General features: G+C 31.4%; 1 pseudogene; it reads right to left on the bottom strand.

Annotated features, from left to right (window-relative positions):
* Window positions 1-1,212, bottom strand: part of LOC102583961 (uncharacterized) — a 9,552-nt pseudogene extending 8,340 nt beyond the window's left edge.
* Window positions 1,213-11,242: the final 10,030 nt, after the last annotated feature.

Here is an 11,242-nt window from a genome sequence, read left to right as displayed (position 1 = left end):
GTTTTTCCAGCCAACATACAGTTCTAGCTAAAGACATTCATCACACTATACAATAGGCAAAAGTGTCATCAACAACAATTGTATGTTGCACCAAAACAGATGCACTGCAACAACAGTCCCAAAACATAATTGAACAAAAAAAAAGAGGCACTTCTACTATTTGTGTACTATCGACTTTTAGTAATGACTAGAAGATAAGGAAAATGTATTTTGTCGAAGAATATATATTGCGTGAAATATATACTTACAAGTTTCTTACGATGCTCCCCAATAGAGATAGATCCACCTGTATGAGTTCCGACAGCAGTTTCTCTTCCTCCACGACGATTTTTTTTATTTGTTTCTGACTTCGCAACATTCTCAGGAGCTTGCCAAAGCCTCATCCAATTTTCCCACACAATATCAGTTACATATCCGGGATTAGTTCCGTTCTTCTTTATTCTGGAAATAAAATCGCTATATCGTAGTGATGCCTTAATCTCCCATTGTCTTTTCACTGCATTTTCATTAGTTGAAGAGTCCCAATAGAATTCCTTCTGAAATTAGTTTGTAAAGTAATAACATTAATATCATATCTATAAAAAGTTTATCACTTTCTTAAACTCAATTATAATGAAATAACATACCTTGAATTCTCCAAAATAAAAATCTTTTACAGGTTGCGAGACACCTTTCCAATTGATTCCATTGGGATCAAGTTCATTTTTGAAAGACTTAGCTATGAAAGTAGAGCATGTCGAAGAAGGCTCCAATCTATATAAATTTCAGGACATTATTTAAATACATATGTATCTTATTAAAAATATATATACTAATGATACTATAAACATGGACTAACCCTGTAGGAGTAAGAGTAATAACTGTTCTCCGCTGCCCACGATTATTGGACTCACCTTCACCAATTGTGCTGCTTTGAGTAGATGCACCCTCTCCTATTTGATTACTCTCATTAGGTGTAATAGGAGATGATTCAACATCGGTTGGAATATTATTGTGATTTGGCATTTGAACAGGTGGTGTACTGCTAGGTCCTAGTATTTGAACTTGGTTTGTACGATCAAGCCCACCTATATTAGAACTTGTACCACCTTGTTGAGGACTAACTGTTGTGGGAATAGGAACAGTAGGCATTTTTGGAGGAATAGCAGAATTACCGCGACCTGAGGATTTTCCTACACGACCTGCACTACCTCGACCTCTGCCTCGAGCCATATCTTCAAAATATGTAAGTATTGTAAGATCAACACTTGTAAAAGATCAATTATTTTTAAATAAAGTTCTTCAGTATGTCCAAATGTTACTAAATTTCATGCATATGACATACTAAAAATTAGAGCTAGAATCTCCTGCAGATTTTAAACAGATGACTAAACAGTCTTTTCGAAGTAAAATTTCAGACATATAAAGTCAAAATAGGGGGAGGAAAACTATAATCAACTAAATAAATGCAACTGAAAAATAATATTAGTAGATATCATTGCAGCTACTACAGCACATCTAAGAAGTGAAGAAAGTAGAAAAGAACATGAGAAGAAAGAGTAACTCATCCCACAATAGTGAAGCTGAATACGTAATAGTACAGAAAACAAAAAGAAAAAGTTATCGAAAACTTACCTTACTAGTTGCAGCAGTCGAAGTGAAGACGAAGAAGTCACAATGGTTGAGAATAACCAGCTGAACTCCAAATTTTAAGGAAAATCTATAAAACAAAAGGCAACATCAAAAAATAGAAATCTCAAGTTGAATAAACAAAACAAAATTCTTAATCATATCGAATAGAAGAAAAAGTCATTCAAATATTATTACATTAAAAAAACATAAACTAAGGAAATAATAATATTATGAAAAATTACTACACTCAAAAAATATTGAAGATACAATAACATATTGTTATTAAGAACTAGTCACTATCTAAATCTTCTTCAAATTCTTCCTCATTCTCCTCAGTTTCTTCAGATTCATACTCCTCCTCAGTTTCATACTCCTCCTCTGTAGATTCTCCAGGGATTTCATGATACTTTGGATGTAACCCATCAGTGGGTTCTTCCATTTCAAGTACACCCCCATTTAAATCATGTAAGAGTATTTCTTCATCAACAGAAACATTCATATCTATCTCATGGACTTCAACTTCATTGACTTGAAATGGAACATTCAGTTCTGGAGTTGGTGCCACTTCCTCATCAGGTAATTCCACAACATTACGAGGTTTAACCTTCAATACGGCTAGCCAATCAATCTTGTCCTTTTTCTTGCTAGGATATGGGACATAACACACTTGTGTTGCTTGCATTGCAAGAATAAAAGGTTCATACTTTTTATACCGACGACGTTGGTTAACATCAATCAATTTGTATTGATTATGCTTCTTCACACCAACATCTATAGTTGGGTCAAACCATTCACACTTGAATAAGACAGTTTGCTTTAAAGGTTCTTCACGGTATTCCACTTGTATAATCTCTTTTATCCGTCCATAGTAATCACCAAAGTTTGGATCTGAGATACAAACTCCACTGTTCATTGTTGATCTAGCGCTACCATAACATTCTGTATGAAATTTGTATCCATTAACAAAATACATTGAATGACATGTAGCGCCTATTAATGGTCCATGAGCAAGGCTACGCAAGAATTTATTCTCTATATGATTGCATCGGACCTATTTAAAAAAAGACTTAGTTAAATTCACAAGACAATTTAGGTTATATTACTATATCAAAGTTAATGATCGTTGGAGACTTACGTATTCCTTAAACCATATAGAAAAATATGCCTCAAGGCTCTCATCTATCTGACACTGTTATAAATTGGGAGATTCTTCTTGCAAACATTGCATGTACATACTTCATTAATACAAAATAAGTTAAATAGAAAGTCATAATATATTAATATGTTTCTAATATTAGTGAAATAAATTTTAAATACTACCTCACAAATGGCTCAACCTCTTCACAATTTAGTAATATGTAAGTTTGAGCGGCCTTGATTTCATCAAGTGATCAATTTCTTTTTCTTGTCTCTCCCCATAGTCGACCTAGATGGCTGAATATTGATAGATTTCCTTCAAGATCCTCCGTAATACCACCATCATCATTACGGTCCACATTATGATTACGTGTCATGACATGAGGTTCAAAATAATGAGAAAATAATAGTGTTGACTCTGTCATCAAGTATGCTTCACAAATAGAACCCTCAACACTAGCTTTATTTCCAATCATCCTTTTAAGAGTTCCAAGGTACCTTAATAGATAATAAATGAATGTACCATCATATTAGAATTACCAAGTATGACATGCTTGTCATAATTTTGTCATAAAATTTCACATTTACCTTTCAAAAGGATACATCCATCGATATTGTACAGGTCCAGCGATCTTTGCTTCATTTGGTAGGTGCACAGGCAAATGTTCCATCGTTCTAACTTACACAAAATTTCCTCGAGTTAAAGAACCCTGGAGGAAATATACGTTCTAACTTACACAAAAATTGTGGGATATCTGCTTGTAATCTCTCCATGTCATCCACTCGTAGAGTGGTTGAAGTAAGATCTATAAAAATAAGCTCAACTCTGTAAGTGCTTGCCACACATTACTAGGAAGTGATTCACGAAAAGCAATAGGCAAAAGTCTTTGCATGAACACGTGACAATCATGACTTTTCATACCATATAGCTTTTTTGTATTTGTGTCTGGACATCTACCCAAATTTGAAACATACCCATCTGGACATTTCAAATCTTTGACCCGATTAAACAAGATAGCTTTTTCTTCCTTGTCTATTGTATATACAACTTTGGGGTATTTACCATTTGAATCCTTTGCCAACTGAGGTCGATCACAATAGTTTACCATATCCAAATGTGATTGTGAATTGTCTTTGGTTTTATCAACAATATTAAGAACTGTGTTAAATACATTATCAAAGACATTTTTCTCAATATGCATGACATCAAGGTTATGTCGAATCATGTTAGAACTCCAATATGGCAAATCCCAAAAGATACTTTGCTTTTTCCATCCACAAGACTTGCATATTCTTCGATTAACCTCTTCTGCATCTAACTCAATTACTTTCCTTATCCCTAAGTCACAAATTTGGTTCAAAATCTCCTCTCCTGTTTTGTAAGGTGGTGGAAATCTTTTGACAGTCTTGCCTTTAAAAAAGTTTTTACGATCTCTCCGGAAAGAATGATGTTGGTCAAGAAACATCCTATGACTGTCAAACTAAGATGTTTTTCTACCATGTTCTAATCTAAAGGATTGTGTCTCCTCCATACAATAAGGACAAGCTAACTTCCCCGCAGTACTCTATCCTGATAACATAGAATATGCTGGAAAGTCACTTATAGTCCACATCAAAGCTGCCCTTAGTTGAAAGTTTTGCTTTTTTGAAATGTCAAATGCTTCTACACATGTCTCCCACAACAAGGTCAACTCCTCTATTAGAGGTTGCAGATAAATATCAATTTTTATGTTTGGGATTGTTTGGCCCTGGAATAATGACAGTTAAGAACATATACGATTCCTTCATGCACATTCCTGGAGGTAAATTATATGGAGTTACAATCACTGGCCACGAAGAGTATTTCCTCCCAGTATGACTGAATGGTTAGAAACCATCCGTACATAACCCCAATCTTACATTTCTTGGTTCATTGGCAAAAAAGGTATGAGTTTCATTGAAGTGTTTCCAAGCATCAGAGTCTGATGGATGACGCATTACCCCTTCGTCGTGTGTATGCTCATGATGCCATCTCATATCAGCAGCTGTAGCATGAGATGCATATAATCTTTTTAATCTAGGAATCAAAGGAAAATAATACATTTTCTTATAAGGGACCAATTTCCTCTTACGAGAGCCTACACGACGTTTATACCTCTGATTGCCACAAAATTTACAAGATGTAAGGTTCTCATCATCGCCCCAATATAACATACATCCTGATTCACAACAATCAATCTTCTCAACTAGCAAACCCAAGCTACGCACCAACTTCTTTGTTTGATAATAGTTATCAAGCACTATGTTATCTTCAGGTAAAGAATCTTTCAACAATTGCATCATTTGGTTGTAACCTCTCTGTGACATGTTGTTCTCCATTTTAATGTTTAACATCCTAGAGACAACTTCAAGTTGAGAGACGGAGGAACCGGGATACAATTTTGCATCAGCGGCATGTAGTAAATCATAAAATCTTTGAGACTCAGGATTAGGCTCCTCCTCCATTGGAAGATCAGACGCCTCCTCTATTGAAGGATTGATCTCCTCCTCCATTGAAGTTTCATAAGTATGAGATGACTCATGTTCAATATTGCTTTGAAATTGTCGACTCAAACCTTGATCAAAGTTTGGACCAGCTACATCCAAAACCATTTATCAGTACATATTATCATATCCCAATTCAGGTTGAGTTCCACCATGCAAATCATTAACATAATACATCTCATCAATAGCATCTTCTTCCCCTTGATATTTCCAAACAAAATAGTTCTCAACAAATCCGTATTGAAAAAGGTGATATTTAACCATTTCAACATCCATGTATTTAAGGTTATGACATTTTTTACAAGGACATTTAATGTTGTCACCACTCATACGATTTTTTTGTGAACATGCATACTGAATAAAGTTATTCACACCGGTTATAAAACTGGAGAGTATACCCCCTCGTCCATCCAACCTCTCATACATCCAACCACGCTTCAAATTACTCATGTTCCTATAAATTTTAGAACAATCAAGACAATCAGAAATTTCTCTTTTATAAGTTATACAATCTGGATGTCCTCCAAAGAAAAGATCAGATTAAAATACCTTTATGAAAAAGAGTATATCTTTGCACTTTTTAAATCATTCGCCGCCTTTTCTGTTAATATAAGTGTTCTTGATCACTGTCCAGTTATCTTAAAATATATTATTCTATTAATCTTCAGTTACAAAAAGTGCAATAACAAGAAAATGATAAGTTGCAGGAAGTGCAATGTCAAGGAAAGGTTCATACTGAAATACCTTTATTAGTGCTCCTTTATGTTTTTTTATCACTGTCCAGTTAGTTTAGTATGATTTGACCCAACTATAATGTTATTTTAAAATAGTGTACTCTCTTAAATCCCTACACATAAATGATATGATGATTTGTTCTACTACTAATTCTAGTTTAGGCTAATTAAATGTCAAGTCATTTGATAATTATAAGCCTAAAGTTAGATCATAAAATAAGTACTACACTTGTTGTATTGTACTCTAATTATTGTAAAGTTACAAAAAGTGTGATGCCAAAAAGATAAATACAAATATTACTGCAAACAATCAAGAAAGTGGTTTGAATTTCATTTCTCTTGCTAGTAACTAATTTCTAGTGTTACGATTGTAAATATAATGGAGTACCAAATAAAAATCATACCGAGGAGCTGAAAAGTTGAGAAAAGGTGGATGAAAAGAGAAGGATGCAGGGCGAGTGAAATTAGTGGAACAAGACGAGATTTGAGAGCCTTGAAAGATTGCAACGTCAGCAAAATCTGTGTATAACATTTGAAATATTAACCACCATAGCATAATTATCCCATGTCTGCTCACAATCAATACCCTTCTGAAAGTTTCATCAAGCATAAAGATGGACAACCCAAAATATTAAACAAACTATGAGAGATAAGTAGAACTTACGTAAACTTGATATAGTTGTTCTTAGGATAAATAAGCAGCAACACGTTCACGAAGAAGCAAAAGTCCACATATTCTCCACAAACTATAATAACACCATGTGGAAAAGAAAAAAATACAAACTTAAATATCATTGTATGTTGATCAGGTGAATTTCTTTACATAAATAGAGGAGCACAAAGAAAAGAAACAGAGAAGTAGAGCAGAGAAAGCAAGCAGTTACTTAATAGCTATGAAAAATTGAACTTTGCATACTTTACGTGCAGGCGAGTGAAATTAGTGGAACAAGACGAGATTTGAGAGCCTTGAAAGATTGCAACGTCAGCAAAATCTGTGTATAACATTTGAAATATTAACCACCATAGCATAATTATCCCATGTCTGCTCACAATCAATACCCTTCTGAAAGTTTCATCAAGCATAAAGATGGACAAAGCGAAATACTAAACAAACTAAGAGAGATAAGTAAAACTTACGTAAACTTGATATAGTTGTTCTTAGGATAAATAAGCAGCAACACGTTCACGAAGAAGCAAAGGTCCATATATTCTCCACAAACTATAATAACACCATGTGGAAAAGAAAAAATACAAACTTAAATATCATTGTATGTTGATCAGGTGAATTTCTTTACATAAATAGAGGAGCACAAAGAAAATATACAGAGAAGTAGAGCAGAGAAAGCAAGCAGTTACTTAATAGCTATGAAAAATTGAACTTTGCATACTTTACATTAAATCTAAAATTTGTGAAAGACATGTTAATCTGATTAACCATCAGAGATCTCAATCACTTATATCTAATCCAGCAGAGTATGACAACGAGAACTCAAGAAGAATCTTTCATTTGATATGGAGCAAGGAAAAAATCTTTAGATACACCAAAATTTGATTGACTTACTGCAGAAATTTAGGTACAGATAAAAATATTGGATGAAAATTTTGCTAGTCTCTTCTTGTTTACTTTCTTGTGTGTGGCAAAAAAAAGTTGATGGCAATAGATGTCATTTTTTGTTTGTTTGTTATTCATTTCTTTAATTATGTGTATGAATAGAAAATCATTTTTTGTTTAGTTTATGAACAACTTCTTTAAGTTGATAATGTTAATTCTTATCTAAAACTCTCTTTCTTGAACCATTTTCATTAACTGGTATCTAATTCGACAATGTTTGACAATACGTAAAAATTATAATTGAATCAGCTACCAAATACATATCGAAATTACTAATCGACTATCACAAATAAACATTTTTTCTTTAAGTCATGACTTTGACAAACCAAGAAAAATGAAATAGAATAAGATAGAGAAAGAGAGCTTACTTGGTTAGCTGTTCTTAGGACAAATAGGCAGCAAACACGTTCACGAAGAAACAAAACTCCATACATTTTTCATAAGCTGCAATAAGGCCTTCTAAAATAGAAAAAAAATAGAATTTAAACACCACTATATATTCTCATAAAACGAGTTATACGATGCCTAAACTAAACTTTTCAAATTAACAATTTCAAAATAGAAAAATACAAACAGAAGTTAAAAATAGAACTCAAAGACCCAACAAGCATAGCAAAATGTATTCCTGATAATGCTCAGAATCTTGTTGCTGTTCAAGCTAAACCCAGATAGAAAAAGTGACTACTAACAACAAAAAAGTAATCTTATTCACAGTTGATTACTAACGACAAAAAGTGATTATGTTAAGATCTGGTTTTGACATCTTTTATAATATCGCTAATCTCTTAAAACAAACCCTAATTGCAAAGTGTAACTCGATTATGGCAAAATCATTCTTCCTAGTAGAACCCTTGTCTCATATTTCAAGTTTACCAAAACCCACAAACAAAATCAACACAAATCGATAGAACACATCTTAATATACAAAAAATAAACTCGAAATTAGAGTATACAAAAGTTAGTACAACTCACTTGATTTTGAATTCTAAAATTGATAGAAACTCATTGGTTTCTAACATTGAAGAGAGTGAAAGAGCAATTATTTATAGCGTATTTGAAGAATGGGGAAGAGGAATAGTTGAAGAGAAGAAGAGAGAGAGAGTGGGAGAGCTCAAATCTTTTGTTAGTAGAATAGAGAGGAAATTTTTGTGTGCCCTAACTTATCCCTAAATTTTTATTTTATTTTGCGACGGATTTAACGACATATATAAATTCCGTCGCTAACAAACATCCTTGATTTATTTAGAATAGAAACTAACAACGGATTTTTCTGTCGCTACAAAATATAAAATTTATAAATAAATACTAAAAGTTGTAACGACGAATTTTCCGTTGCTAATCCTTCGTTCAAAATTAATTCAATTTGTCGCAGTCCTTCCGTTGTTAAATTCGTAGGAAATATTAAGGAGCCAACTTTTCGCGCTAATAAATAGTGACGGAATATACAATCCGTCGCTATAGAATAAATAAAAAAATTGCTTTATTATTATTGCGACAAAATATTTATTCCGTAGTTAATCCGTCGTTATATAGCAACGGAATATATTCTGTCGCTAAACGCTGTTTTTTTAGTAGTGTACGTATCAATTTTAATCAAACATGGTGAAAGATGGGATCCTTCGGGTTAGTATTTATTATTGTTTAACGTTTGTTTTAGAATGATAGCGAAATGAAACAAAAATGGTCAAACTGTCGATTAATTGAAAGTGGAGTCATATTTTGTTAACTGTTGATATCATATTATGTTTACTGTTGTGAAATGTAAAAAATTTAGTGTTTTTTTTTATTTGTTTATTTTGTATACGGTTATTGTTTTGTGAAATTATAAATTTAATGTGATTTTATGAATAAATTTGATAGAAAAAATTAAATGAAATTTGTATGAAAATGTGCTAATTATTCTGTAAAAATAATTTAATTATAATGTTGACGAATTTATGAAAATTTATTTTATTTGAATAATGAATTTGATAGTATAAGTCGAATGAATTATGTATGAAAAGTGTGTTAAGAATATAGTAAAAAAAAAAATTGAAATTCTTAGACGAAGTGTATTACAAGTGTTTTAAATTGGTATTAAATGTGAAATTGTTGAGTTTATATTAGTTTTGTTATTTCTGTATAAAGTTGGGTGACAGTAATTAATTATTTGGGACGAGAAATGTATATAGTTTGAATGAATAATTTGTATGAAATGTGTATTAAATGAGTATGAAAACGTATAAATTTGGTATGAATGATGATTGTTGTATGAAATGTGTATTAAGTGAGTATTAAATGTGAATATTATGTTTTGTATGAAATTTGTTTTGTAATGTACTGTCTGAATGATATTTGTATGAAAGAATAATGACGAGTGTGTATAATTTTGTTGTTATTATAATGATTTTTATGGATGAAATTTGTATTGTCTTTGGAATGAAAAGTTAATATTATTTAACATATTTCTAATTGATTTGTATAATGTTAGACTAATTGTTATTTTTTTTAATGAAACAGAGAGTTATATTGATTTTCAAATGAAATGAATTATATATGAAAGATGATTGTTGATGTGAAATTCAAAAGGTCCAAAGTTACTTGCAGTAGATGTTGTCAAGTTGGCCACAACATGAAGCATGTTCAAATTACCATGTGCAAAACAAATGACTGTTTATTGTTTAGACTATATATAAATTTTATTTTATTTTGTCGTTTAGATTTAATGTTTTGTTTTGTATATGAAACATAATTGGTTTGAAGTGCATTATAAACTTAGTGTTTAATATACCGTTCATTCTTTATACACGGTTCATTCATTAATCATACGGATTGCATACTGTTAAAAATAAAATTTATTCCATCTTAATACATAAGATAGTGTAAAATATTAGTGATAATTATAAAAGGTAATTATGGTATCCTGAGTATTTAATTTAATGTAAGTTTACATGAATATAAATTGGTTTTCAACTGGTGTCCTACTATAAATAAATTTAAAACAAATTGCAATTAGTGTTTCATTCCCACACTAACTTCAGTTAGTGTCATACACATATTAATCAAAATTCCATACACGTTTTATCCAAACAACATGTATAAAAATTAATAAATTCATATAATCACACAATTTATACCATTTGTATATCAATATTATATCACAATTCATACAATATCCAACAATAACATATTAAACTCATAGGCTTACACGAATTAATCAGATTTCATACACGTTTCATCCAAAAACATGTTTAGAATATAAAGTAAGCATAATGTGATTTTTTTAAGAAAAAATCAGTAGTTTGACAAATCATACCATTTTCATACCAATTTAATAATTTATACCATAAACACAATTAATAGACAATCACACCAATGTTAAAACGCAATTCATACCATTTGTATACCATTATTATATCACAATTCATAAAAAAATTAAAATCAAAACATTAAAACGTAGTCATACACATATTAATTAGATTTCATACAAATTTCATCCAATAAATGTACAGTTTGGAAACACACTGATATTTTCAAAATAGTATCTTGAAATTGTAATAGGCAATCAGTAATTCATATGTAAACGGTATCTGCCTGAAAGAAAACATATGATATTATATATCATCAAATACTTAAACACAAAAAA

Source organism: Solanum tuberosum, unplaced genomic scaffold, assembly GCF_000226075.1.
Source record: "Solanum tuberosum cultivar DM 1-3 516 R44 unplaced genomic scaffold, SolTub_3.0 scf00758, whole genome shotgun sequence".
NCBI lineage: Eukaryota > Viridiplantae > Streptophyta > Magnoliopsida > Solanales > Solanaceae > Solanum > Solanum tuberosum.
The sequence above is the reverse complement of the archived record's forward strand: the minus strand, read 5'-3'. Positions and strand labels throughout refer to the sequence as shown.